Below are 25,652 nucleotides of genomic sequence, written 5' to 3' on the forward strand. Positions count from 1 at the left end.
TCTAATTGAAACGAATTTGTTGCCCATAAGTCAGTCCCTAGGACTTAAATAACTCTTGTTTTAGAAAAACAAATTATTCTGTTTTCTGACTACAGACGAACTAGCAGAAAGGATTCTCGTCTGTCAGGGATTTGTTAACAGAATTCCATGGCTATTACAGCGCGAGGGTGTTGTGACCCTGTAACTTATCCTCGGGGCTTCCTGTGACGCCAGGCACACTGCAGGACAGCCTCTGCTTTCTTGGTCCCCGAGGATGCTGTGTCTCAATGCCATTCTTAACTTTTCTTCTAGAACAGAATTTGTCATTTCCCCTGACACAGTAACTAAAAACATTCTCTACTGTTTTATTCTACAAATCTAGGACAATGGAGAAATTATATAAAAATAGATTAAATTCTATGAGCTCTAATTTTGACTGCATGTGCGTAGCATGTGTGTTTGCACATGCATGCATGCATGCATGTATGTGTGTGTGTGCTATTTCTCTCATTAGTATTAAATTAAATATATATGGTAAGAGGCAAAGACTACTTAAAATGTATGGTGTCTTCATGTTTGAGAGACACGTTTGTGACATTCAGAAAAGGCACTGCCACTTTATTGGCATATCCATGACATCATTGACCGCATTTCCCTCCATCAACAGAACAGTAAAAAGTTCAAATGACCCATCGACCCTCAGCTCACTGCAGAACAAAGACAAACACACTTTAGGATGCTACCAACCTGGTCAGAGTTGTCTAGTGACCTTCCTCCACCGAGTCCCCAGGTGGCCACAGCACCAGGAAAGAAGGCCAGGCCTCCTCAGAGGTGACACCCTCTCTGCACTCCAGGGTCCGCCTTGGCGACCCTGGCTTTAGCACCCTTCTGCGAGCAAGATGCATCTCTCTTCCCAGACACCAGTGGAAGGTTTTAGCTTCCGCGGCAGTTTTCATCTCTGGGTCGCATTACGGTGAAACCCAAGCCTTTATTTCTTTGAGGGAAGAGGCAGAGGATACAGGATGCCAGGGGAGGGAGGTGACCCTCCGAGGCGATTCCTCCTGGCTCCAGATGGCTAATACTCAGCTCCGACCTGCTAGCTGCTGCACCAGCATCAGCAGAGAAAGCAAAGCAGGAGCTGAGCTGGGAGCTTGGGGACCAGCTGTAATCCTGAGGTGAGCAAATCTCATCCCAGCAAAGCTCCCAGAGATAGACTTAGAACTCCATGGCTGGTCTCATCCAATCTTTAAAAATGTCCATGAATAAAAGAGAGATTGGTGGTCATATATACAGACTGCTCCATGGGAGAAATCACATGTCAAGGACCTATTTTCTTTGATTAAAAAACAAACAAACATAATTGGTGGGTTGAAGGCATAGTGCAAGTAAAGGCACTCACTATATAAGCCTGGTGACCTGAATTCAAATCCCCAGAAGCCACCTAAAAGGCAGAGGCGGAAGCGCAGGCACCTGTAATCCCAGCATGCCCTTACCAGAGATGGCAGGTGGAGACAGGCCAGCTGCCCTGGCTAACCACTGGTGAAGAGACTCTGTCTCACAGGGGATAGAAAGATAAGTTGTGAAATCGGAGGTTGTCCTCTAACCTCCACAGGTGCACCATGGTAGGCACAGGTCTGCGCGTGCACACGCACGGACACACACACACACACACACACACACACACACACACACACACACACAGAGCAATCTTATAATGTCATGTTATGTTTATCAGACACAGTGAAAAAGGAAAGGCTTATAAAATTCCCTTCTGGGGACAGTGTGATGAAGTTGGCATACCTTCTGGTACATTTGCCATCACTGGAGACCTTGCAAATATCATGACTATTTAAAGATGTATTTATTTATTATGTATACAGTGTTCCACCTGCATGTATGCCTGCAGGCCAGAAGGGGGCACCAGATCTCACTATAGATGGTTGTGAGCCAACATGTGGTTTCTGGGAATTGAACTCAGGACCTCTGAAGGAACAGCCAGTGCTCTTAACCTCTGACCCACCTCTCCAGCCTCTCCACCCCCATATCATGACTATTCATAAAGCAAGAAGAAAATCCCATGTAACCACACCCAAGGAGAGGTTCTAATAGTGTACCTGTGGTTTTCTCTTAGGAACTAACCTGCACAGCAGCATACCACAAGCAAAAAGCTACAAGTATACTTCCTGAAGAGCTCCCGTGCCAGCTAGTGAAGGACCAGTCAGCCAGGGAGAGGGAAATGCCAGGGAGGCAGATGCTTGGGACTCCGCCACAAGACTGGGGCTTGGCTTACGTCAACTGTTCTGAGGGAGAAGTCCTGGCTGCCATGTACAAATGAGGGAGGCCAAGAGGGTGACTAAACGTTCCCGGAACTCTATAGGGACAAGACAGGAGGAGAAATGGTACTTTCTGACTCTAGACAGCATGGAGTGTCCACTTCTCTACTTGACAATGTAGGACCTCCTAGGACTTCCAAATGAGCCATTCAAATGCACAATGCTAGTATACAGAATATGGTGCCCATGCACATCCTGTAAAGTGTAAGGGTGGTTAATTTATATTCCCTTACATCTCTCTCTCTCTCTCTCTCTCTCTCTCTCTCTCTCTCTCTCTCTCTCTCTCTCTCTCTCTCTCTCTCTGTGTGTGTGTGTGTGTGTGTGTGTGTACATGTACATGTGCCTTTGTGTCTTCGTGGGGGTCAAAACACAACTTTTAGGAGCTGGCTCTCGCCTTGCATCATGTGAATCTCAGGGATCAGACTCAGGTCGCCAGGCTGGATGGTAGTAAGTATGTGTACCTGGCCATCTTCCCTAGTCCTGGGATGGTAAATCTTGAAGGACTAAAAAACGCTTGAGGAGCAGGTAGATAAGCGTGTCCGTGGAGGGCTTCTGCAGAGGAATAACTCAAAGGGGAAATGCCCCCTGGAGCCAGGGGCCCGGTGAAATAAAAGAGAAAGCCCAAAGTTCAGGCATTTCCTCTATTTCCTGTCAGCCATGGTGTGCGCTAATCTGCCCCCACGGCTCTCCTGATGCGATGGACCGAATCCTTTGAAACCACGAAGCCAGTTACTTTCCTCTTTAGGTTGCTCAAGCCAGGCATTGTGTCCCACGAGAATGTTAACTAAGGAAATACCACCGGAAAACGTGCACCATCCCGCCCTCCTTCTCCGTTCTGCCCCCGGTCTTCTCCTTCCTTCTGCTCTCTCATTTAAAAATATGAACTAATGGGTATAAAAAACGAGAATGGTGGCTGCCTTCAGCAGGTAAAGTAACTGTGTTTTTTGGTTTTGTTATTTTTTTCAGTCTCGCCGGGTACTCCAGGAGATGTCCCACTCACACAAGCCTTTCCCGCGCAAGACCATACATCTCATCACCATCTACCATGAGGTGACCGGGGCTGGGGTGGTTCGGAAGCTGGCCGGACCCAGCTCTCAACAGCAGAGCTAATATTTGGATTCTTGCCATCAGAACACACAGAATGCACTCTGGGCTGTGCATTCCCAACCAAACATTAGATCTTACTCAACACAAGCTGTGCATGGTGTGCATGGCCAGAGTGGTAACTGAGAGGTGAGTGGTCCCGTCTCATTGGATGGAAATGCCTGAGGGGAAGTAGAAGCAGTCTGTCCTTTACTCCTGCAGCGGCAAGAGACAGACAGCAAGACACAGTCATGAATGTACGACTTCTGTCCTAAATTTAGCTCCTTCTCCAAATATTCGCTTACCTATGGCTCCTTCGCTCTCTGGACATTTAAAACCTTCTATGTGCTGATCCTGGGTTCAGAGCTTGCTGAGACAGCTTGAGTCAATGCTGTGTTTTTCCTGGATGTGACTTCTAAACACCTGCAGCAGAAACCATGCTCCTTTTCCAACTAGGGATGTTTGAAGGACTTGGGATGCTCAACAGACAGGAGCAGATTTGGAAAAGGAAGAACCATTGGTCTGAGAGGGTGAGAGCCTGGGGAAAGACAGTTCCAACACCTCTAGCACAACGTAAAATGCTCCAATCTGAAGATGTAAGAGGTAAAACATAATTCCTAGCCCATCTTTGAGGTGGTTGTGCTTACAAATGCCAGGAGATTAGAACATTCTTTGACACAGAGGTCCTGTTTGCTTGGAACTGACTCCAAGGGAACAATTCCACATATTTAAAAACTCCAAGCAAGGTAGAGGTTCGGCGATGGGGCATGTGCTTAGCATGGGTGAGCCCATGGGTTTGACACCCAGCCCTGAAAAGAAACTAAGGAAGAATGAGCTGGAGAGATGGCTCAGTGGGTAAGAGCACCGGCTGCTCTTCCAGAGGACCTGGGTTCAACTCTCAGTACCCACACGGCAGCTCACAACCAACTGTAACTCAGTTCCTGGGAATCAGACACCCTTCTCTGGCCTCCGTGGGCACCAGGCATACATGTGATGCACAAATGTGCATGCAGAAAAAAACACTCACATACAATAAAATAAAATAATACCCAGGCATGGCTGTGAGTGCCTGTAATCCCAGCACTGAGGAGCAGAGTCAGCAAGATCCCGAGAGCTCAGTCAGCGTCAATTAGCCTAGCTGAAACGGGGAGCTTCTGGCTTAGAGACCCGGTGTCAGGGTAGTAATGTGGGGAATAAGAGAAAGGTAAGCCTGCATGCTCCTGTTGATGTTATACACACACACACACACACACACACACACACACACACACACACACACAGGCACGCACGCACGCACGCACACACACACATACACATATGTGTACACACGCGCGCGCCCACTCATGTGCACACATGCACACTCACATACCTGTACACACACACACACACACACACACGCTCATTACTGTGAATTCTCATGCTTGTTACAACTGAGATGTGTGAAGGTGGACAATCTGTCACACAGCACACAGGGAGCAGACAAGACGACCATTTCTCAAGGTGGTCGTTCTTTCCTAGAAGAATCTCAGGTATCTTTGTAGAACTCTTTCCTCCATTTCCCAGTTATTTCTCTGTTACTACAAAAATGTCAAAATTTCTCCAAGCGTGCTTTTCCAGTTCACACGGTCAGTTTTCTAACAGAAACCAACCTCTTCACAACAGAGATAGGCCCAAAGGAAGAAAAAAAAAGTAAACAAAAGAAACATTTCAGACAAGACCCCAAGGCATTTCCTACTGATAACTGCTAAGTAGAACACTGGGCGACAGAAAAAGAACAGTAATTAAGTTGTCGGTCGGAACAGGGTTCAAGCCCTGCGCTTGACTCTCGGTTTCCCAGCGTTTGGCAAGCGTGCAGGACAGTTGAATCTCACCTTTTTTAGAATGTAACCTATGAATGATTGCACCGAGTGTACCACACATGTCGATAAACAGAACGGATACACGCCAAGGGGCCAGGCCTCTTCTTTCCACTTGGTCTGTACAGGCAGCTGAGTGGGTCTCCACTTCTTCCATGGACCCCCATTTTCCTTCCTTCCCTGCAAGAGTCACCCACCTTCCCTGCTGGGTCAACATTCTCCTCTGCCCAGAAGCCACCACAGACGGGAGTCCCCAGAAGACTGTGGACTTTCCCTCTGGATTTCCTTCTCCTTCCTCTGTCTACATGTGGTCTGACCCAGATCCTGCCCCCTTGGGAGAATGTCTGCCCAGGCTCCCCTCAAGCCAGGCCCCACTCCCTCACTGCTGTGGGTGCATAGCAATATGCCCTGCACACAACAGGCACCCACCTAAAATGTCCTCAGTGCTTTCTGCATGCCAGGAGGGATTCCACTCCAGCCTTGCCCACCTGCAGTTCATCTGCATGGTCCAGGGGCACAGGAGTCTCCTGGTGAAGGGCAATCACAATATACTCTGGCCCTTTCTGGAATTTTCTTTCTAAGAATCACTTTACGACCTCCCCCACCCCAATTTCCCCTCTGTTCCCCAAGTCAGGCTGTTTCAGAATAACATTTACAGGATTCATGTCAGATCAAAATTTACACAATTTCAAGGCAATATTCCGGGGCTTTCCAGTTCGTACAAGGATCTGAAACTTAACCATATGCATAGGAATACACGGTGCTAGAAGGACAAAGCATTTCCGGGGAAGGAGACCGCAAGCTCAGAGAGCTCCAGACCGGAACAGAGGAATGGGACCCCCAAGCCACACACACCCGTCTCTCTCACCTCTTCTCATGTCATCAGGCCCCTTCTCGGGGTCCCCGGGGTGCTTCTACTGCCTCTCTTCCTCCACCACAAAACTAGAGGGACCGGTGGAGCCTTGCCAGGCCAGAGGCTCCGTGCTCAGGGTCAAGAGGGCGAAGGTGTGGGCAGTGCTTAGGACACTGCCTGACCCTTGCTGGGCTCTGGAGAAACCCCATGCCATTGTCACTACTTAAAATTAAGTTAGAAATTTTGTCCCTCTGTAGAAACCATGAGGTTTGAGGGTCCTATCTTATTCCTCGGTCATCTGAGATCAGGCAACGTCAATGACACAGATAAGTTGGTGGCTTTTCATTACTCAGCTTGGAGTCAGATGTGACGTAAGCCAAGAAGTCGGCAAACAGGTCACACGTAGCACAGGACAGTGCTGGGGAGCAGAGGTAAAGGTGGATTAAGCTCCCTAAGTGTTCACTCCAGGCAGGGCGACAGACAGTTCACAGTCAGACAGGCCTGGCGGGCAGCTGAAGCTCGAACATTCAAGGTGAGCTGGGTGTGGCCGTACATGACGTGCCTGGGGTCCCAGAACTCGGCAGGCTGAGATATGAAGAGTGTGACTTCAAGTCCGCACTGGGATGCGCAGTAAAGATGCTGTCCTGCCCCCACCCCAGGGAAAGCAACAACCACTTCCCCAGTCATGCTAAATGTAGAAGCAAACACCCCAGCTGCTTACGCTGACAGTGCCCTTACCTTAAAATGCCACTTAATATTACCACAAAACACACAAACAAACAAACAAACAAAAAAACCCACCAGGTAGAAAAAGAAAGGAACTACCAGTGGGAAAAATGTAACAAAAATGGCACAAGCAAATCTTTTTTATAATGATTTTATTTAATGTCTGCATACATATACACATATACATACATGTACACGTACACATGCATACACATACACATACATACATATATACACATATACATGCACATACATACATACACATACATACACACACACATATACATATGTGCACATGAAGCCAGAAGGGAGCAACTGATCCTCAGAAGCAGGAGTTACAGGTGGATGTGAGCTAACTCATGGGTGCTGGGAACAGAACCCAGGCCCCTTGGAAGAGGAGCAGGTGCTCCCAATTACCCAGTCATTTCTCCAGGCCAAGAGTAATCCTTTTAACATCCATAATTACCTTCCATCTGGATGGATTAAAATTTCCAATCAGAAGGTAGAGAAAGCCCCAGTAGGTGAAAATAGGAAACGCGCTGCTCCCCCAAGAGACAGGCATAGGCTAAAAGTGAAAGGTCAAAGGTATTTTTTCTTTCACTGTGAGAGAGAAGTCAGAAAGAGCGTGAGAACCAGAGGGGATGGAGGACACCAGGAGAGCAAGGCCCTCTGATTCAACTGAGCAAAGCTCATACGGACTCACAGAGACTAAGCAGGTAGCACACAGGGCTGACACGGGTCCACACCAGGGCCAAAAAAAAAGAATTGGTGACAGTACTTCCAAAACTGTCCAGATGGAAGATTTTCAAACTCACGTTATGAGACTGGCCTGCCAAGATCCTATAAGGGCACCACAAGAAAATAAAATTACCGGAGCTCTGTCCACCAGCCTGGGGACTAGTGCTGCCCTCAGCCTCCATCAAAGAAACCTCTTCTCAGTGAAGGGTGGTTAATGCCGAGACTCAAGGCCCGCCAGAGCCCCGAGAAAAGTAACTGTGGACTGTGCAGCCTTAAATGAGACACTCGAGATCACCCCTTCCACGGCTCAGGGAACACGGGAAAGGGGTTAGAAAGGATGGAGGAACTGGATGATGGATGGGGAGGAGGGCTGTGAAATGTCCCCTTGCCGGCATGTCTCGGCTGTGGCACTCAGAACTCAGGCAACTGGAATTGCCTCCATAGGGTCTGCAGAAGACGGGGCCCTAAACATTCGGCCATAGATGGGGAGAAGCCCATGGGTCACCTTCCATAAGGCCAGGAGAGGGCTGTTTAAAGAGAGGAAGCCATTGTTTTTAGTGATGCTGTCACAGGTGGGTTACTCAAAGTTCAGTGACTAGCTTCACAACTATGGGGTGGCCCCGGTTAAACCCAGTGGGTCACGTGGTAACGCACAGACAGGGCATGAATGTGGGACTGGAACTTGGTGAGAGGAGGGAGCTGGCGGGGTGGGAAGAGGATAGAGAGAGTAGTGGGTGACCAGACTATTATATACACATAGGAAATTGTCAATGGACCAATTAATAAAAGGGGACATTACAGGTCAATAAACAGGATGATTGTAGGTGCAAACGTTCTCCACCAAATACCTCTAAACTGAATTCAGCAGCACATAAAAAAGATCACACACCATGACCAACCGAGAGTGAAATTTATCCTTGGGTGCAAGGATAACTCTACATGTGCTAAATGATAACAGTGGCACACATTGACAGATCATCTCAGTGGACACATCAAAACCATCAGACAATGTGCGATGTATTTTCAGGGTAAAAACTGTCAATGCGGTAGGTATAGAAGCAAAGAACCTCAACACAATAAAGGCCACAGACAGCAAGGCCGCCGTTTTCATCATACTCAATGCTCTACCACCAGCAATGAACTCACCACTTCTATTCACAGTAGTACTGGCAGTCCTAGCCAGATCAATTGGGGGAGAATAAGAAATAAACGGCACCCAGATCAAGAAGGATTTAAATGATCTCTGTAGATGACAAACCATTAGAGCTAACAAAAGATCCAGCATAGTTAGAGGACACAAGATCCACATACAATAATCCCCTGCATTTCTGCACAATAACATGGACTATTAGAAAATGAATTCAAGAAACACTCTCACTGCCGGGCAGTGGTGGTACATGCCTTTGATCCCAGCACTTGGGAGGCAGAGGTAGGTGGATCTTTGTGAGTTCGAGGCCAGCCTTGTCCACAGTGGGAGTTCCAGTATAGCCAGAGCTGTTATACAGAGAAAAAAAAAAAAAAAGACACACTCTCACTTACAAAAACTACAAAAGTACTTAGTAAGTTAACCCAAGTTGTTGTGTGACAAAACTTTTCCTGGGGAGACACAACACACAAATCTATCCACGCAGACAGGGATCCCACGACAGGCTGGATATCACCCAAGTCCAGCTTGATGAACAAATGAGATTTTTTAGGAATATGGGCAAAGGGTTACTTACAGGAGAAGAAATGACTCAAAGACAGCTGCATCATCAAAACCCACCCCAGCACGGGTGACAGTTCATAAAAGCTGGGAACCTGGAGCACACTGCATAGTCTGCAGGCAGCCAGCAGGCTGGAGAGTGTCCTTTCCAGGTGCCTCAGTTGGTGTAAACCTCTGCCAGGCATCCTGGCTGGTTTCTGCTCCTTCCAGACAGCTTGTCTGTTCTCAGGGTTTTTTAGGCTCAGCTTTCTTCTGTTTGAGGGAGACTCCCAGCCTCTTATTGTTTATTCTGGCAGGGAGGGGGTTAGTGAATCTGGTCAGTTTCAGGGACTTCCTGAAGATGTTTTGAGTTGTGTACCTTCATGCTTAAGGTCCTTCCCTGCAGGATGGAATGTTTCAGTCTCAGAGGAAACTGTCATATAACACCAGACATTAAAAGACTTATTGCAAAGTGCATGCAAGAAATCAAAGAAGACACAAACAGAATGGTGTATCATACTCTTGGACTGGAAGAATTGATACTGTAAAAATTTCTAGACTATTCGAAGTGACCATGAGATTCAGTGCAGCATCTATCAAAATCCAGCAGCACTTCATACAGGAATAGAAAACAAACAACAAACAAACAACAACAAAACCTCCTAAAACTAATTAAAACTCCAACCCCCCAAATAGCTAAAATAGTCTTGTGGAAGAACAAAACTCAAAGCATTACACTTGCTGGTTACAAACTACACCACAAAGCTGCAGTAATCAAAACAGTATGCTTCTATCATTCACGAAGACACATACACGTGGCACAGAACAGAGAGTCCAGAATAAAACCTGCACATACACAATCAACTAATTTTTGGCAAGGCAACCTAGAGTGTACAAAGACGGAAAGACAGTCCCTTTAACAAAATGTACTGGGAAAACCGAATATCTAATTATAAAAAAGAGTGAACTTGGACCTGTATGTTACACAATGTCTCAAACTCAACTTGAAATAGATTAAAGACTTAAATGTCTGGAAGTTTCAGAACTTCTAGAAGAAATATAGGGCAAAGCTCCTTGACATTTATATTGTCAGTGATAATGCAGATGAGATAAAAAGGCAGGTGAGACAAAGTACAAATAATGTGGAACCACAACCGACGAGCTTCAGCACGGCCATTATGTGTGCTTTGAAGTCATCTGATCTTGTGGGAGGAAGTGTGTCCCTGGGGGTGGGCTTTGAGGTTTTAAAAATCCATGTTAGACCCAGTTGTCTCCCTCTCTGCTTGTAGATCAGGATGTAATTCTCAGCTGTTTCTCCAGTTACAGTTTCAGGACTAAGCCTCTGAAACTGTAAGCAAGCCCTCAATTAAATGTTTCCATTTATAAGAGTTGTTGCCCTTGGTCGTGGTGTCCCATCACAGCAACAAAACACTAAGACAGTAGTCTACAGAACAAGTTCTCTGTCTCAAAAACAAAAACAAACCTGCAAGTTTTTCATAAAGTCCATACTAGTCAACTTATATTAACTATTGTCCTTGTTTCTCTACCATCAAACACCCAACGACACGCAGTTTAAGGGCGGGAGGGTTGGCTTGGCTTACAGTTTGAAGGGAGGTAGCACACCATTGTGGAGAAGGCATGGAAGCAGAAACCGGAAGTGGCTGATCCCATGTGCCCATAGTCAGGAAATAGAGCGGACAGCATGTTCAACCAGGCTGTAACACCTCAAGTCGCACCCAGTGACTCACTTCCTCCAGACAGACTGCATCTCCTAATGGTTCCACAACCTTCTAAGTTCAATAAGCTGGAGGCCGAGTGGCCAAACACATGAGTCTATAGAGACCATTTCATATCTAAACCACAGCACAACCATTAATTATAAAATTATGTTAGTATCAGCTGAAAAAATCTAAGGCTAAATAAAATCACACCCTCATTATGTTAGATAATAAACTTCCCTGTCCTATTAAGTATCTGTAAAGCCAAGGGACATGCATGCCCAATCGAGGGACTGGATGGGCATTTGTTTCATAGGATGACACCTGCCAGTTTTCAGTGTTTATTGATCATTTCTGTTTGGCTTGGCTTGGTGTTCTGTCTGTGAAGTAGAGTAACTCCTCACTCCTAATGTCCTTCACCAATGTAAACACAGGAACACCCTTTTCCACCCCGGTTCCCAAGTGTTCTTTCCAGACGACGAAGTTAGCTCTCTGCTAATGAGTGGAAACCGGTTCATTCTGGCAGTTGGCACACAGAAAAGTGATTTACGGCAAATCAGTGCTAACTGTACATGGCCAGGGTCCTTAGTTTTCTCTCCCATTATGCCCAGGTTTTGTGCTATGCTTTGAGAAAAACACCTCACTCCAAAACCATTTTTTGTCTTGTTTTGTTTTGTTTTTGTTTGGTTGGTTTTTCGAGACAGGGTTTCTCTGTGTAGCTTTGGAGCCTTTCCTGGAACTAACTCTGTAGACCAGGCTGGCCTCGAACTCATAGAGATCCACCTGCGTCTGCCTCCCGAGTACTGGGATTAAAGGCGTGCACCACCGCCACCACCGCCCGGCTTCAAAACCATTTTAATTCAGTAACTTTCCTAGACGTCGGTTAAATTTTACACCTAAATATTTGATTACTCTGAATTGACCTCTGCGCAGAACTGAGGAAACAACATGACATCCTGTGCCACTGGCAAACAAAGCCAGCAAGGCAAAGTGGTGTGCATCCTGACTGTGCATCCTGACACGCTCCGAGCCGGCCTTTGGTTCCTAGCTTTCTCCTGTCCTCTCTGGTCCTGCTTCACGGTGGCGACATTGTAGCAAACTGCCCCCTCCCCCAGCCCCTCCCTATTTGGATTTTCCCAGCTATTCTGATGGCTTTATTTTCTAGATAAAATTCAGTATATTTTTTCATGCTCCCCAAAGAAGTCCTGTTTGTATTTTAATTGCTCTTGCCCTGAATTGCGATACCAATTTATTGGGAACTGACAATATTGAGAATATTGATAATGCTTGTATGTGTTTGTTCAACGGGTGGACAAAGGCCCGAGATTTGTGCAAAAATGAGCCTTCCACAACCGGCAACATATTCCTCAGTATGAGTTTTGATACATAGAATAAGGACTATAGTTTTAAAAAGGAATCAATAGTATTAAGTCAAAGGAATATGAGTTGAAAAGGGATCAGTGATATTAAGCCACCCTAACTATGACAGTATTTGATTTTTTTAGATAGTTCTCATGCTCAGAGTTTAAATCTTCCTTTGGTAGGCCTTTTATTTATTCATATTAATTTTATATTTGGAAATTCATTTAATAAAGCAGGTTTTTTAAAAAAAAACATAATTTTTCCTTCTTATAGCCCTGTGAACATCGAAAGTTTCCATTTCAGTTTCTGTAATCTCGTGGAATTTGACAGGGCATCTTGTGAGTTCACCAGACCCACTGTCTACAGGAGAAGTGCTTTGAAACTCATAAGAAAAGGTCAAAGAGTTCCTTGGAATTGACGAGCAAAGGATATGGAGAGAGGACTCCAACAGGACATAACCCACTCTTCCACTGCCAAACTCCACCCTGCCTGACTCATCAGGAGAGAATATGCCCACTCACATCGAAGAGGTACCGGGTGCTGGGGCACACCTCAGTGATGGAGCACATGCTTGTTATGCTATAACCAAGGTCCTACACAGAGACAACTTTTCACATAGGAAATTAGGAGAACCCCCAAATTTGGGAGCAAACACAATTGTCTGGCCTATGGGAAAACGGGCAAGACTAAACACAGTTGAAGTTGTGAGGCAAGAGAATATTCACTCTTGGAGGCCATTTGGCAACATCTGTCTGATTTTGAGAAGCATGTGCCTTTTGTCATAACACTTTGGAATTTACTGTATAGACAGACTTATTAACATGGGAATAGACAGCCAGGATTATTTCTTATAGTAAATATTAGGAATAGCCAAAAGTCTATTAACAAAAGATTGCCTATAGAAAATGTGGTACATATAGTCTGCAGAATACTATACAGTTGTCAAAAAGAACATCAAATGTACAAATGTATGAAAGAACTAGGTGAAACCCAGACAAGCATTTGCAATTAACTATATTCTGTATAAAAAAAGGAAAATGATAAGAGTCTACATTTGTTTTGCTTGCTTACATTAAAATAAATTCTGAAATTCTGGAAGAAGGAAAACTAAGAGCTGAAGACTAACACTTAAGATTTTTTAATCATGTGATGATATTATAGATTCAAACAGTAAGTTCTGAAGTGTGGTCATGAAGCCTAATGGTGCTTTGGTCATTGATTGATGATCATGGCCATGATGGCCGACACTCAACAATGCTGGGCCATGAGACCATAATACGGCTGAAGAATCCCTGTCTCCCAGTGTCACCAAAACCATGTTAACATGGGATGGTAACATGCCGTTCACGTGTCTGTGATGATGCAGGTGCAGGTGAATCTCCTGCAAAGCACAGCACTCCATCCTGCCTGGTGACGTGATGGGAACAATGACTCACCGTTGCTGTTCCGTATACCTACTCTACCATGCTGTACGCCTGTACTGTAGTACACGCCCAGCTGCACGAAAGCCCTGTAAACAAGTTCTCACCACAGCAACGGCTCGTAGAGCTCATGCTCCCTGCATCTCTTGGTTAGATCATCTTCTTTCCTCACTATTCTTATTGTATTTGGTGAAGCCATAGGAGGGACACGCTACACCATAAATGTGTGTTTATGTATGGGATATATATATATATATATATATATATATATGTATATACATTTACATTTATCTAGACAAAATGTAACTCTATACATACATGCACACGTAGAGAGGGATACCCAACAGTCTAGGGGTGCATTCAGCTACACCATGTGTGTAAGTCTATGCAACCTATAATGTTCACACGAGAACAAAGTTGCCTAACACACATTTCCCAGATGTGTGGCATTGGTGAGCGAATCCTGACTGTGTTGTCAGGGAAAACACATAAGATCATTTACTCTTCCTTCTCTCCATGTCTTCAGAGATCAACACCCTCAAGTCAAACAACAAAAACCGAGTCTGGCTAACTTTCACTAACGTGGATTGGTCATCCACCTTCCCGAACCCAAAGCAAGGATGCTACACAGGCCACGATCGGGGGGCTTCTGAACCAGCAACAATTGAAGTTGATGGGTTTCACTCGTGGGTTTGAGATGGCACTGATGGATGATTACAACGTGCCTGGGATGTAAAACTGAGGGACCCAACCTGTCCTCATGGAGACAGCACTCCACAGAGTTAACACCCGCGTCCCCAGGCACAAACGGAACAGCCGAGCAACCTGCATCCACAGCTCCTTGGGAGTTCTCCCCTCACTGCTGGGGTTTTAGAGCGTGGCTGCCTGAGATGGACCAACCCTAGTCTGCGGTTGCCACAACAGTTTTCCAGCACAGACCTACTTCCTTAGAGCAAACTCTGGCTGGCAGGCAGTAACGTGTTCTCTCTCTTTCTCTACTCTCTCTCTCCCTGTCTCTCTTTCTCTCTCTGTATGTGTCTCTGTCTCTCTGTATGTGTATCCCTGTCTATCTCTGTCTCTCTGTCTCTGTGTGTGTCTGTCTGTCTCTTTTTCTCTATCTGTGTGTCTGTGTCTGTCTATCTCTGTATCTCTCTGTCTCTGTCTATCTATCTCTGTGTGTCTGTCTGTCTCTGTGTGTCTGTCTGTCTCTTTCTGTGTTGTGTCTATCTGTGTATCTCTGTCTCTCTTTCTCTCTGTCTCTATCTGTATGTCTGTGTGTCTGTGTATCTGTCTCTCTCTCTTTCTGTGTCTGTCTCTCTCTGTGTCTGTCTGTCTGTCTCTGGTTATTTAACTGAAGCACAAACCAAGATTCCTTAGTAACCACAAGTATCCGGGGAATGCCTGGCTTTGCTCTCCAGGCCTGAAGCCCCGTCAACCCTGACTCATAGTCCCCTTCTCGATCTTCCTATGACTGTGTCCAGGAGGAGGGGCCCGAGGCTGCACATTTAAGACAACATCCCTCACAAACAAACGAGCATAGCAAGGCCAAGCAAGGAGAAGAACTGTGCATATTTCTAGCTAAGAATTTTTAAGGAATAAAAAATGAGTAAGAGAAAGGGATATTGTCTAGGTTCAATTTAGAAAAAAAAAGTTTCAGATAGCTTGTCTTGGCAACTTCCTAAAGCCACCACACTTATTTCTTTAAATTTGTAGATATTATTATGGCTGATAACAACAAAGATAGAAAGTCTTAGTTTCTCAGAGATTTTACGGAACAAGAGACTAAAAACATTATTTTGTGAAGGCGGCAAGCTTCAAATGAACGAGATTAATGTCATTAATTTCCTTAAGAATTTGTGTTATCTCAGCTGGATGCAATGGCATGCACCTTTAATCCTAGCACTTGGAAGGCAAGAGGCAGGCAGATCTCTGTGAGTTCAAGGCCAGCCTGGTTTACAGAGTGAATTCTAGGACAGCCAGGGCTATAGAGAGAGATTTTGTCTCAAAAAATCCAAAACAAAGCAAAAGAATTAATGTTATCTTAACCATCTGAGTTCAATCATCAGAACCCACAGGATGGAAATTGAGAACCGACTCGGGCAAGTTATCCTCTGACCTCCAAATCCATGCTATGGTGCATGTATCCACACGCATATACAGAATAAATAAATTTGATCAAAAAAATTTAAATAAAATGATCAGAAATACCAAAAGTCATATTAGTATGAGAGGAGGACCAGAAGTCAGGGGTGGAGAAGACTTGGGGTGTTCTGAGGCTGCCCAGGCTATCACAGAAGCAGGAGGAACTGAGGGCTGCTGGGGCGGGGGGGACTCAGAGAGGAACCCTAGTGAACAAGCTCCTGCTGGGGGGCGGGGGGACTCAGAGAGGAACCCTAGTGAACAAGCTCCTGTGGCTCAGTCCAGCCTGTGCACACCTGCTAGATGCCCCTCCTCAGGAGACGCGCTCTGGCTTTCCCCACAGGGAGTCTGCCGTAGTCTCCTCGCCTCCTCCCTGCAAGCTCTAGGGACTGATGTTGGGTTGACAGAAATCTATGGGGAAATCTCCGACACAAAGAGCGCCAACCAGCTAGACAGGCACAACATTTGAGGAAGGTCAGCGATGAACCAAACTGCTAGAGAAGTCAGTATCCAGCCCAGAATATGTGCTTACGGGAAGCCCAGCAGATGTGACACACGCCACAGGTATGGCCCTTGAGCCTTAGAGTTTACATGACAGTGTCTGTCCAAGGCGGAGTCTGGCTGGACCTAAGAGTATACATTCCTTGATCTATCCGCTGTTGCTACCCCAGACCAGGTGGGGAAATCTACACACATAAGGTAGTCACTGAAAGGGGTGAGATCTGGGTTCTCATGGTAAGACTTGCTGTCAGCAAATGTCACCCAGGGGAACAGAACGAGTCTGCACTTGAACTTCCCCACACAGCGGCGTCTCAGGCCCCAGCTTTCCAGCATCGCAGAGGGCCATCTCAGGCCCCAGCTTTCCAGCATCGCAGAGGGCCATCTCTACCCAGAACCACTGTTAGAGAAACCAACCAACCAACCAACCAACCAACCAACCAACCAACCAACCAACCAACCAACCACCCTGAGAAGTGAAACCAGCGGATCTGGACAGTAGGGAAGCAGGCGTGGTGTAGAACGGAAGCGACGGAGCTGGCGGAGAGCTCTGTCATCGGGAAGGCAGAGGCTACAGCGTGAAGACGGCAGGGTTGGAAGCAGAGACAAGAAAGTAAGAGACAGGGAGGGCACAGTCACCTGTCCTCATGTGTGCTCACGGTAAACCCAATATCTCCAACACCAATATCTGCGGGGGCTCAACCTGGTTTACACAGTGATGGGACACATACACATGGCCCAAAGTACAACTCTCCACAGATTTCTTATGACACCTAGCACTATGTGACTGTGTGCTAACAGCTGTTCTATGTGAAGACCGAGGAGAATGGAGTCTGAAAATGCTCTACACAGAGGTTATTTTTTTCCTACAAATTTTTGACCTTCGGTTAGTTGAATGTACAGATAGAGGCTGTGGATAGGGAAGGAGCGCGTGCAGGCTCCTTTTACCAAATAAATCTATAATAAAAATTTAAGAAGGGGGAGTGGAGGAATGGCCCACTGGTAAGAGCACCAGGTGCTTTTACAGAGGACTGTGTTCAATTCCTAGCACCCGTATGGTGGATTGCAACCATCTGTAATTCCAGTCCCAGGGGATTGGATGGCCTCCTTTGGCCTCCCAGGGCACCAGGCTTACATGTGGTATACAGACATACATTCAGACAAAACATTTATACACATAAAATAATAAATAAATGAACTCTCAAAAAATAAAATAAAACCAATTTAAGAAGTATCTAATCTATTCTAAGAATATAATCTAATCAGTGAGAATAATTTCCAAATTGAGTAAGACAAATTCTCAGAAGTGACTGGATACTAGGCAAGAAATTGGAAAAGGAAGTGGGAAACGTAGAAAAAGAGAAAGAAGAAAAGAAGTACGTAAAGCAAAGAGGAAAAAAAAGCCAGAGGTAGTCTTTTAAGGGAGCCTTGAGGAAATAAATATTAACGAAAGACAGATTAATGAAAATTGAGACATGGAGGCCAAGGTGTGGGATAGAGGGAGGTGGGCAGACAGGGATACAAAGATGAGGCTTCTCAAGCAGCAGCTGAAATAAGACAAACTATGCCCTAAAGAATAAAAATCACGAGATCAGCTGAGAAAACGGGACTCCTTGGAGAGACAGTGGGGTGCACGTCTAGGGGGAAGGGACAACCCGAACCCTGGTGGCCTTGTCAGGTAAGAAAGCAAGGGTGCTGTTAGACTGCTGGGTTCATGCCAAAGACAGAGAAACCAGCCCAAGGAGCCTTCTGGCCAAAGAGGAACAATCTGCCATCAAGAAGCTCAGATCCACATGCTCATAGTGATACCGAGAGGGTAACGCCTTCATTGGTCGCCCGTGAAAGGTACTCAGGATCTGACTCACTCTAGAAAAATGAACAGAGAAAAAGCTAAGCATCGGTCCGGACATTCCTCTACAGCTGTGGCCAAAGAAACCACAGGTTAATGATGGACAGAGAGAAGATGCTTATCTGGAAATGGTTTTCTGCTTATACCCAAAGAAGGGAAAGCTTTAAGCACCCTCTCCTCCTGTTGAGACAGATTTCATGTAGCCCAGGTTGACCTCCACTCACTGTGTCGCCAAAGATGACCTTGAACCTCTAATCTTTCTGCTTCTGATTCCTGGGTGATGGAATTACAGGTGTTCATCATCACGCTTGATTTCAGGCAGAACTGGGGATCAAACCCAGGACTTCACACATGATAGTGAAGGATTTTACCAATTGAGCTACATCAGGAAAAAGCTTCACTATTTTGTAAACCTGAATGTAATAAATAATCCAAGCAATAATGAAGGGTTGGTAAAACCATTGGGTAAACACTGGAAAACCCATCAGTACCTTAATAGTGAATATCAAGTTGACACCAGTTAAAATCTCTGGGGGAAAAAATCTAAATAACAAAGAGAGACACCAGACATCATTAACTCCTGAGGCAAAGTAGGAAGGACATATACAGATGATCAGGTGCTGTTGCCAACAAATCTCCCTGAATCTAACCAGCCCTCCAGGTCCAAAGAAACCACAGGAAAGAGTAGACCATGCCAGGCCACAAGAATGCAAAGCCAAAATCCAGACAGTGGGAGCTGCCAAGGATCATGTGACTTTATCAGCAAAGAAACTGCACAGAAAACAGAAATGAGGGAGAAAATAGAAGTTAAAGAGTCTTGGGACAGTGTTGATCCTCAGAACACAGAGACAATGATCTGGCCAACTGGATTGGAGAAAAACAACAATAGAAACCAGTTAATAGACAAGGCACACTTGACTATTGACTAGATAGTATTAATCATGTTTTTTTTTTTATTTTTAAAGTATGCATATGATGTGCTGTGAATGTTTTTAGACTTCTGAAGCTATAAGTCTGTGTATAGGTCCCAAACATCTGGAGAGAGGGAGAACATTCACAGATGTGTAAAGTAGCTGAAGCTGTGTGATGGATACAACAGGGTTCATTATAGTAGTCTCTTTCATTTTGTGATGCACTCAAAACTTTCACAATACAAAAAAAATGGAGATAAAGCATAAAATTTTGTACAGGCTAAAGGTTTATGAAAGAGAAAACCACCATTGTAAAAGTAAGCCTAAGAATGTGTGATTCCTCCCATCTGAATGCTAACCAGGTCCTACCCAGCCTAACTTCTGAAATCAGATGAGAACAGACATCTCAGGGTGGGATGCCATAGACAGAACCTGTGGTTTCTGAGGTTAAAAAAGAACAAGGGGAACTAAGCATCTGTCAGTTCTTTGGAAGAAAAGGAAACTAGAGGACACAGAGGGAGGGGGTGGGAAGGTGGGAAGGCTAAGTTTTTGTTGTATTTCCTTTTATGCTTTTGAATTTTTTGATGTCAAGAGAAACAATTAAAAATAATTATGTAAATCCTGATTTCTCTTTGCCAAAACATTGGGAAATTTTATTTGACAAAGTCAACTCAAGAAGTAGTGGTCTAAATACACACATCAACAAAGAGAAGCAATAATCAAAGCCAACCTGGTTTTAAAAACACATCCAAATATCAAATTCATAAATGCCCAAGTAGGCAAAATAATGCATGTCTTTCCTTAGAAAATATAATATACACAGTCCCTTGGCATCTGCAGGGACAGGTTCCAGAGTCCTTCTGGATGGTAAAATACATGGATACTATGGCCTTTGTGTAGAGTATCCTATAGTATTTACATAGAACCTAGGCACATCCTCCTGTACACTTTCAGTCTGTTCAAAATGACTTAGAGTAACTAAAAATAAATGCCGCATGAAAAGTTGCCAAATTAAAGATAACCATTAACTTTCTGCCCTTTCTCCTGTGCAGAAATGGAACCTATCTCCTATGCTGGCTGAATGTGAACTTCCTTTCTGACTTATTTTAACTTGTGGGAAACAGCTGAAGTGATACTGCCTCAGCTCTGCTGGACCCGAGCCTTCTGAAAGTCTAGAAGCTTCTATCTCTGCAACTCTGGAGCTTTCAATTGCAGGCTGTGAAGAAACTGGGGCTGTGCGACTGACTGGGTGACGAGAGGACATGTTAAAAGTGAACAAAATCATACAGAGGAACATCGCGGCACCAGCCACATGGGTGAAGCAAGAACTCCTTGGCTGAGCCCCGCCCGTACTGTTGACCCAGACAAACCTAGGCAATCATGGACAGTTTATTGTATCAGGCTAATTGGTTCTTGCTTTTGCGTTTCCTCTCCAGATTCTAAGCATTAGGAGGGCACTTCTGGTTTCCCAAGCCTGGTTCACAGCAGGCTTTGACATACTGTGCAGTGAATAGATGACTAGGCACACCATTCTCTCTTGGTTTTAGAATGCTCAACAAATGTAGATTCTACCTTTCCACGGCTCCCTCCTTCTGGTCAACCAGGAAAATCTGAGCGCCTACGCCATCTACGGATGTGTTTTAAATGAAAATCTCAATTGCAGACATGGATTACCTCCCTGCATGCTGTTGGCCAGAGTCTCCAAGGTACCCCCAAACAATACAGAGCCATTCATGGCTCTTGGTGTCCCATAATAACTAGATGGTTAAGATCCTACTGCTGAAGACACCACACATTTTGGGTTCAGGATGCAGAGAAACCAGTCTTGAACTGATAGGGAAACTATTCTTGATGACTAGCTTTCAAAGTGTTAGAAGGCACTGTGCAGGCTGCTAGAGAGAAAAGCCATGCGTGGTCTTACTCAGAGCTTACCGTTCACACGACAGCACTGACCTATCAGGCAAGACTTCCCCATTGGCACAACAGCAATGAGGCAGCTTATGGGGGTAACCAACTTTTCTCTTGACTGGATTTGAGGCCTGTTCCATAGAAGGGAGTTTCTTCTCGGTACTAGAAACACATTAAAATTCTCTCGCTAGAGGAGTCATAGGCCCTAGGGGAAACCCTACTGATGTTATTTTGTTGAACGGTTGTGTCGTCAAACTGCCTTCTAGATATTTCTGATTATATTCATAGACTATGCTGCTCCCAGTCTTGGTCAGTGAAACTTCTTACAGCACTGAGTACTGCTGAATGCAGAGCCACAGTATTGCTCCAAGTGCTGAGACCCAGTAACTGTGAGTGCTCAGCTGTAGACGAGACAGATATCCCAACCCTGCTCTCTCCCAAAACTCAGGAAACATTTAAGAAGAAGGGGTGGAAAGAATATAAGATCCAGAGGATGGGAAGATGCTTTGGAATATATCACACAATTGTTGGTCTACCTAGAATTCATTATAGATATGTTAATATTAAATACATTTAACATTAAAGGATAAAAAATAACCAAGAAAACATTAAAATAATTGGCATTAAAATAAATAACTTCCAATTATAGTTCCCCGCAGAATTCAAGAACATATCTCACATACATATAAGAGAGGAGCAGAACACATGAACAGGACAGTGAAGGACAAAATGGTTTTGGAAATGAAGCACAAGGCAAGTGACGAGCCGGGACTGGGGCCTTGTGCCTGTAATTCTAGTACTTAGGGTGCTGAGGCTGGAGAATGTCCATGAGTTGTAGGCCAGCCTGAGCTTCATAGTAAATTCCAGTCTGGCCTGGGGTACAGAGTGAGACCCTCTATGTAAATAAAGAAGTAAACAAACAAATAACAAAAACAAGTACCAAAGTGAATCGACATGCATCTTAACCAAGAGGAGTTCCGTAGAAACAGACGAAAAGGAGAGGAAGCAGAGGAGAGAACAGTATCAAAGAAATCTCCAGGCCTGAAAGGAGTTCACCCTTGGCCTATCCATTGCCAACAAGCCTGAGGAGAAAGGACCCTTACCTGAGTTGTTCGTTATTACACTCCAGCACATTGAGCCTGCAGGGAAGAGCCCAGCATGTTCAACGGAGGAGAGGAGGGAGGCGGATGGGACAACACGGCGAGAGACACATCATGTCAGAGAACAAGAACAGGCTTTTCCAAACCAGAGGCAGGTGGGGGGGGCAAAGCAGGTCCCAGGGAGGGAGGCTGAAGATTCCCCCCAGAACGCTGTCCCATGGCGGGGGGCGGGGGTCTCTCTCAAAGCCTATCTTAAGAACTTTCTTTCTGGGGTACTCTAGTCAAACAGCCCAAAGGAAGAGTCCAGAAGGGAGGGGGAGTTGGATAAAGACATGAGGAAAAGGCCGGGGGCACACACTGGGACCTCGCAGGATGAGACCAGTGCCAGGCTCTAAGCAGGAGTCCTGGCAATGAGAGCATCCACAAAGCTACATGTGACATGGAGATGACTCAGGGCCAATAGTGAGCCCCGGAGGAAACGTGGTCCTCAGGAAGGTGACAGAGATGCTTATGGCTAGAAGTCCATAGAGACTATCCTGGTGGACCCGGCAGAGGGACAAGCACATTCTCCTAATAAGAAACCCAGGAACAGGACACAAGACCACTGGGCAGCAGAGACCAGGACAGGGCTTTTGTTCTTTAGTCTTCTTATGTCATGGCTCCTTGTGTCCTTGTGGTCTCTTTGGCCAGGGACACATAGGATGTTGATAACATTTAATGTGATTACTCTGTGTTCCACAATTCTGCTGGAGCATATACAGTAGTACTCAACTGTTATGATAACGGGCAAAATGTAGGGAGTCTCGAGACACTCCACTAAGGGAATGATGAAAGAATAGGGTTGTATTTATGCACATGGCACACACTCTGATATCACTCAGGTGAAGAAGCTGCATGTTGAATGTGCATGCTTAATGGGCTGGGGATATAGCTAAGAGATGGCTTACACTGACCGAGGATGCATGAGGCCCTGGGTAAGACTCCAGGACCACAAAAAAGCACAACTGAATGTCATACATGTCAAGACCTGAATAGTGTGCAAGAATAGTGTGTGTGTGTGTGTGTGTGTGTGTGTGTGTGTGTGCGCGCGCGCGCATGCATGCATGCATGAATGCATGCCAGCCCTACACAAGATGAGAAGTGTCAACAAGTACCATGGCTCTCCCTGTATTATTTCAATCTCCTGTGGGAATGTATGGAATTACATACAGATGCCTGTTTTCCTGAACTTTCAAATAGGAACTTGTTGTGGAATATTATTTTAACTAGGCAAAGATGTGTTACATTTGTTTATGCTGCATTTGATTAATGATGTAAGGATGTGCTTAATGATGTAAAGATGTGCTGCATTTCCTTCACCTTGCCTGCCCAAGGCACCTGATTGATCTAATGAAAAGCTGAATGGTCGATAGCTAGACAGGAGAGGGACAGGCGGGGCTGGCAGGCAGAGAGAATAGGTAGAAGGGGAAATCTAGGCTCTAGAAGAAAAGAGAGAGAAGAAAAAGAAGAGAACGAGGAGAAGGAGGGGACATACCCAGGGCAAGAGGCCAGGCAGCCGCCAGACGGACAGACAAGAGAAGCAAAGAAGGAAACACAGAAGGAAAGAAAAGTAAAAAGCCCCGAGGCAAAAGGTAGATAAAGAGAAACAGTAATTTAAGTTGAAAGAGCTAACCAGAAACAAGCCTAAGCTAGGCCGAGCACTCATAACTGGTAAGTCTCTGTGTCGTGTTGGGAGCTGGTTGGTGGCCTAAAAAAGCCTGTTCCAGGAACTGGGCCTAGGAGGATGCTCCCTGCCCACTGTGGTAGGCCTTGGTTTGCCTTTTAGGCTGGAATCCGGAGGTGCCGCTGATGTCTGCACAGAGGCAGAACAGTTGCTCACGGATGCTGTTGGAACCTGGCAGCTGGGGCAGGACTGGGAAGCCTGAGGGCACTGCCACGCCTCCTCCCACCCAGCACCACCGCAGAGCCAGGGCCCTGCTCCTCCACCTCTCGTCCCCATAGGTGAGGGCCACCTGCAACCACCTCCTTGTCTCTGGTGCTCACGCGACCCTCTCAAGTCCAGAGCCCCAGTGTCATTCTTGTCTTTTGTATTCAAATTCCAACCCCATATTGGCACCCTTGAACAGTTCTATATTTACAACGTCAGACCACAAGCTCTCGGGGCCTTTGAATATCTCTGAGTCTTTGAAACGCTCCAAGTGTCACAGAAGTTAAACGTTTCCTTTTGGTTCTCTCTTGAAAGGGCCAGGTAAGTGATTTTTAAGACACTCTGAGCAACACACCCTTGGTTTCTGGGTGGCGGATGAGGGCCTAGAAGGTCCAACCTTAGTAGGAACTGGAAAAGCAAACTGAAATCTGAAATCGTCCATATTGCTAAAATAGAGTGTCTGACTAGTGTGTGATTCTTCCCACAACCTCGGAGCTAGGAGCCCAGGGAGAGCGTATTGCTTGAGAAGTACATTTTCATTTTGTAGCTCCTCCCCACCCCCATACAAATATCATTCACTAAATAGAGTGGTGGTTAAAGAGGCTCTGGATAGACTGAAGAAAAGGGTGGCGTGGATGGTAAATATTGCAGAGAGAGGCCGAAGGACTCCAGTGTATGATGGGGTTAGGTCCTGCTGAGCTCACCACAAATGGGAAATACATCCCGTGGGAAGCTCCTCCTCTGCACACAGCTGTGGAACATCCCAAGTGAGCAACACAGCCTTGTAGAGCGTCAATTATTTCCCTTGAGACTCTGCTGCTCACTGGGAGACGTGAGGCTCTCTCTGCTGCCCAGCATTTTCAGAGAGACCCGGATCAGAAACCAAAAGCCCAGGAAAAAAAAATAAAACATCCACATGCTAGCACTGTTCCCACAAATGTTCCCACCACAGAATGTGCATTCACACCGCGTGCTCAGTAAGGTTCCCAGACAGTACCGCAGAATGTGCATGGCATTCACACCCTGGAGTTGAGGTTTTTATGTTATGAGATGAAAGATCCATTGCTAGAGAACCAAAGATTTTCTTTCTTTCTTTCTTTCTTTCTTTCTTTCTTTCTTTCTTTCTTTCTTTCTTTCTTTCTTTCTTTCTTTCTTTCTTTCTTTCTTTCTTTCTTTCTCTGTCTCTCTCCTTCCCTCCCTCCCTCCCTTCCTTCCTTCCTTTCTTTCTCTCTCTCTCTCTCTCTCTTTTTTTTTTAAAGCTCTAGTTATGGCCTCTTCCTAAGTCTGACTCACATGGATCAGGAATCCAAACAGGGACATGAAACTCCTTGTCCTTCTGCACAGGAATCCATGCTCACAGGACACTGGCCTCTTCCTCACTACCATCATGGATGGCAGGAATGAACATTTCTGCTGGCTGCTGAGCGTGACAAATGGGCCTGAGTTGGGCCTCAGGACAAAGGTCATCAGGTAGGGCTGGCTCTGCCCACCCACGCTGGGGGTGAGACCACAGAGAGCAAGTACTGATTAGGGAAGAGGGGCGGGTTGAGGCTTTGAATGAGGCTCT

The 25,652-nt window shown here is 45.6% G+C and overlaps 1 protein-coding gene across 2 annotated transcripts in view; it reads right to left on the bottom strand.

Moving 5' to 3' along the window:
- The window catches only part of Lrrk1 (leucine rich repeat kinase 1), a 136,728-nt gene that overhangs the window by 102,819 nt on the left and 8,257 nt on the right, over positions 1-25,652 (bottom strand). The window lies entirely within an intron of this gene.

This window comes from Peromyscus maniculatus, chromosome 1 (assembly GCF_049852395.1).
Source record: "Peromyscus maniculatus bairdii isolate BWxNUB_F1_BW_parent chromosome 1, HU_Pman_BW_mat_3.1, whole genome shotgun sequence".
In the NCBI taxonomy this organism is placed as follows: Eukaryota; Metazoa; Chordata; class Mammalia; order Rodentia; family Cricetidae; genus Peromyscus; species Peromyscus maniculatus.